Genomic DNA, 5,591 nt, shown 5'->3' with positions numbered 1-5,591 from the left:
AACTTATATATAAGTTGGGTTTTCGGCCTTAATGGGCCTTGGCATTGTGTTTTCGGTCCTACAAGATGGGATTGATAGAGATTGCGGTCATAGTGTAAACACTTTGAGTTTTCGGTCATACTCAAAACCGAAAACCCTTTTTGAACTTTGATTCCTTAAACCGCAAACACCTTGTTTCTAGAATCTTTGGGCCGAAAAATCCTATATATTGAATTTATTTATGGTTTAGGCTTTAAACTTTTGATTTATGTTGATTTATACTAGCATAAATCAACTTAGATTTCAATCCATACTTAGTTACTAGCTTATAAACATGTCCTTAAGGCTGTAGATGATACCATGCAACAAGGATTGCTATGTGGTTTCACTCATACCTAATTAGGGTTTAGGCCTTGCTGGATCTAAAATTTCCGGGTTGTGAAAACTAGCATTCCATGATCCGTTACTCTTGTTGGTGGATACATTATAGAGAAACTATATGTTGTGTTTTTTACATCTTCATCAACTCCCCAAAACCAAGTGGGATCAAAGTCTTCAAATGTTGTAGTTTTAAACATCATATGGTTGTCATAATCTTTCTAATTCATGTAATTGGATCCTCTTGGTGGTTTTGTTAAAATGGTCCAAAATAAACAAGTCATTTTAAAGTCTTTTGTTTGTCGCTTAAAATTGTTTTATAAAAAAGATCGTTTTTAGCTTCCTAAAACCCATCAGCTCCAAGAAAAACATAGTTACACAATCTACTATAGAATAAGAATACATTACTACTTCAGAAGCTTCAACTTAATATGATTTGATGAAGAATTTCATCGAAAAACTAGGATGAGTCCTTCCATTAAAAGATAACATAGAAATATTTTGTGTGATTGAGAGTGTACTTACTCTGGCTAAAGGTATCTAAGTTACATCAGAACACCAATAATATTCTCTATACATTTAACTTAATATTTGGAATAAAGTTATGTAAGGAGATATTAGAATTAAGTTAGACCCATTCACGAAGCCCTTCCATAAACGAGGCACGAAAGGTCATGTTTGAGCTATAGGACTTTGTTGTTCTAGTAATGGGATTTGATTTGGATTTAGTATTTGGATATTGGAACATAATAACAACTATTGTATTGTTTAGATATATTTGAATATGATCTTTTCAATAATACTTGTTGTGTTCTATAATAACATGTTTAAGGGGCTGTTTGACAGGATCTGAATTTTTAAGATCTGAATTTTTAAGAGATTTGAATTTCTAAGAGGGTCTGAAAATTTAAGAGTTGAATGTTAACATGCTGTTTGGTTGGGACCTCTGAATTGCTGTGCTGAATTATTAAAATGACCATTTTACTCTTACGTTTTATTTTTTATTGAATTTAACTGTTTGTTTAGAAAATAACCTAATAAATTTCTTAAATACGTATTAAAAAAAATATAAACACCATGTAAAATCCAAATTTAGCATAAATCAAAATTAAACACAAATCCAAATCAAAAATAAATATTTTTAAATCCACAAAATCATACTAAAATCCAAATAAAATTCTACAAATTTAATTTGACCCCAGTTGATTCACAATCTGGTCACACAAATTATCCATGTATTCATTAACTTGTGAACCCCATTCCATATCGTGTACGTTTTGGCCATCATTCTCTCCCCCTTGTGCTTGACCATTGCTCTCGAACGCCATAAATAACTCATCATGAATATCGCATTTCCTTATGAAATTGTGGACTACAAAACAAGCAACGACTATATCTCTTTGCATTGAAAGAGGAAAAGGAGCCATTTGCTTTAGGATTGGGAATCTCGCCTTCAAAACACCGTAAGCACGTTCAATAACATTTCTGAGTTGTGCATGTGCATGATTGAATTTTTCTTCCTTAGTTAATGCACGTCGTCGCCGTAATCGGATAACCAATACCTCATGTTGCGGTAAGGAGTCATAAATCCACGAGTGTTGGTGTATGTAGCATCGCAAAGGTAATATTTATCTATACACATGAGTGAAGGAAGTATTATATATAGAAATTTAAAATCGTATTTTAGAATAAATTTAAAAAGAATTACAAACCTGTAAGAGGGAACGGAAAGCCTGAAGTCGGGTTAAATGCAACTTCTTTCAAAAATCTCGAATCATGTGTTATACCCTCCTAACCGGCCCATACGAATGTGAATATCATATCAAAATCACAAATTCCTAAAACATTTTGAAAGCATTCACCTTTTCCTCTTCCCCTGTAGCGAGTTTGTTGATCAGCAAGCACGACTGCATGTAAAAGAGTTCCATCTAACGCACCTATTGCTCCAGGAAATATTTATTTTAGCCTACAATGTCTCTCTGAGGAATTCAGGGTTGCATTAGAATTCGCTGGCACTATAACTTCTTTTGCAAAAATCATCATTGCATCTAGCACCTCATGAAAGCATCTATGAACAGTTTCCGTGGAGTGTTGAAACCTTCGTTTGATAATCCTGAACCGTTTATTATGTGCTATAACATCATCGGGCTTGCCTCGGAACACATAACATATAACATGCATGAATCACAAAGACATCAAGCATACATATACTCTTCTCGGGACCGCCCCGACATCGAACCGAAGTCCGAAAACATATAATCTGCATCGGGCTAACCCCGACATCCAACCAAAGTCTGACATACTTTACATACATAAACGAGCCGACATTGGTGCCTTCGACACGTTCCTACTCGAGGAAACTCACCTCACAAAGCTGTCTGTGAAATCTCGCGGTGAGGAATATCTGATAACTGCTCCAATGTCTCCCCGGCTATCAAAATCACAATAATACTTAGTCAAAATCTGATAATACTTAGTCAAAAACTGATAAGCATATCATAGCATAAACTTGTATGGGTAATTTGGGAGTACTTACTTGAGCTCAGCTGATTGCATACACCACACCCTTTTCTCTTTTAAAAGTTCTTTTCTAAAATTATTTTCTTTTCTCAAAGTCCTTTTATAAAACTGGTTTTTCTTTTGAATAATTCTATACCAATTCCTTAGTTTGAGTTCAGACACACCTGTAAGTGTGCCCGAATCCCTCAAACCAAGGCTCTGATACCAACTTGAAACATCCCAAAAATACAACCCATAAATTTCGTTTTAAAATCATTACCGAAAACCAAAAACATCAAACTTCACATCAAAACATAAGTCATGTAACTCATAACATCATAAAAATCTGTCAATGTATCAACTCATAAAAGATGCATCAACTCATAACCAAACTGGAAACTGTTATGAGTCCTTTTATCAGAGTAAATATCACAGGCTGGAAACTGCGGTGTGTGCGATGCGATCACCCTGAGCCCTTCCCTTTGCTAGCTGAAGGACCTGAAACCAAACTGGAAACTGTAAGCACAAAGCTTAGTGAGCTCCCCCAAACTGCCACATACCATACACACACACACACACACATACATATATATATATATATATATATATATATATATATATATATATATATATATATATATATATCAAATAACAAATAAAACAACTATGGGACACCGCCCAGCTGCATCGAGACGAACCCGACATCGGAATCCTGCCCGGCATCGGGCTCACCCCGGCATCAGACTACGTCTGGCATCGGGCTCACCCCGGCATCGGGCTTGCCTCGACATCAGGCTTACCCCGACACATATACAGCATATCATATATCATATACACATAACATACATATCACATATAACTAACATGCATCAGGCTTGCCCCAGCATCGGGCATGCCCCGGAACACATAACAAATAACATAGCATATAACATCTAACGAACATACATCGGGCTTGCCTCGGAACACATAACATATAACATGCATGAATCACAAAGACATCAAGCATACATATACTCTTCTCGGGACCGCCCCGAGATCAGACCAAAGTCTGGAACCATATAATCTGCATCGGGCTAACCCCAACATCAAACCGAAGTCCGACATACTCTACATACATAAACGAGCCAGCATTGGTGCCTTCGACTCGTTCCTACTAGAGGAAAACTCACTCCGCAAAGCTGTCTGTGAAATCTCGCGGTGAGGAATATCTGATAACTGCTCCAACGTCTCCCCGGCTATCAAAATCACAATAATACTTAGTCAAAATCTGATAATCCTTCTTAGGGTAAAATGACCATTTTATCCCTGGACAAAGTCAACGTCCTGGTTAAAGTCAAAGTCAAGGTCAACTCTCAGTAAACCCAACTCGTCGAGTTATCTCCCAACTCGGCGAGTCCCTGTAATGCTTAACTCGTGGTTGACTGAGTCAACTCGTCGAGTCCCTTATAGACTCGTCGAGTTCTTTCTGTCATAATCATCGGGACAACCCGCTTCAACTCGTCGAGTCCTTCCCTGGACTCGCCGAGTTCCCATGTCTGAATGAGACATCCTAAAGGATTAAGTTCCTACCTTTCAGATCTATGCTCCAAACTTCTTGTACATACTGGGAATACACTCTTAAGGGTAAAGTTTCCAACTTTACCCGTCCTTAGTCCTTCTTAATGGGTTTAACCCAAACCCTAACTTCTTTAAGACATAAATCTTGATCCATAAGCCATAACTCCCTAAACCAAGGCACAATATACTAGATCTAGGCTGATATCATCTGTTGGACACGTAAAGTTCCGAGCTTTCCTTCTATGCATGGTCTTTTAGGGCTAAAAGACCACGTTCTTGCATACAAGCTTGCATGGGGCTTCCATGGTCATAAAGTTTGCACCTTTATGCCATGGAACCCTTCCTAGACTCCAGATCTGGGATATAAGTCACTTGGGACGTCCCAATCCCAAGGATCAAGGTTCTTAAACCAAAACCTTCATAAAATGGAAACAAATAGATCTAAGAGGAAAAGGATCAAGTTAGAGACTTGATTACCAGAAAATGTAGCTAATGGAGTGTAGTTCTTGGATCTACTTCTTCCCCCTTTGAGGCTTCTTTCTTCTTCTTCTTGCACAAGCTTCAAAAGGCACAAATAACACTCAAAATGGCAAGAAATAGCTCAACAACACACAAGGTGGATTAGGGTTTCGAGATTGGGCTGTGGAGGTGATGGAGGCTGGGGTGGAGACCTGATATGATGCTTAAATAGGATGCAAACCCTAAAGATTAGGTTTTCATCCTGACGGACCTACTCATCAAGTCAAGGATTTCGACTCGTCGAGTAGACCACTTAAAACCCGCGTCCAATCTGGCATCTACTCGACGAGTTAGGGCTACCAACTCGTCGAGTAGCTCTAAAAAAGTAAATGCTTAAATAGATTAAATACGTACCAGGAACGGGACGTTACATACGCTTCACATGAAAGACGCATCAACTCATAACATTGTGTAGAAGTTCCATGTAACAATTCTTGTGTATGTTGATGACCGCTCATTTCCGAATCGTTATCAATTGCCCTTTCAATTCTATTGGATGCTAGATTCAACCAATAGCAAGATAATAAAATGAAAAATGCAATTTCTTCATCCGAATCCATAAGCAATCTGTTATTTTGAAAATACATAACAATTATATTAACATATAACATAAAAATTCATCCAAAACATCAAGTCGTTCATGTCATATAAAAATCTAG

The sequence above is a fragment of the Lactuca virosa genome, chromosome 1, assembly GCF_052849685.1.
Source record: "Lactuca virosa cultivar CGN04683 chromosome 1, Lactuca_virosa_CGN04683_v6, whole genome shotgun sequence".
Lineage (NCBI taxonomy): Eukaryota > Viridiplantae > Streptophyta > Magnoliopsida > Asterales > Asteraceae > Lactuca > Lactuca virosa.
The sequence above is the reverse complement of the archived record's forward strand: the minus strand, read 5'-3'. Positions refer to the sequence as shown.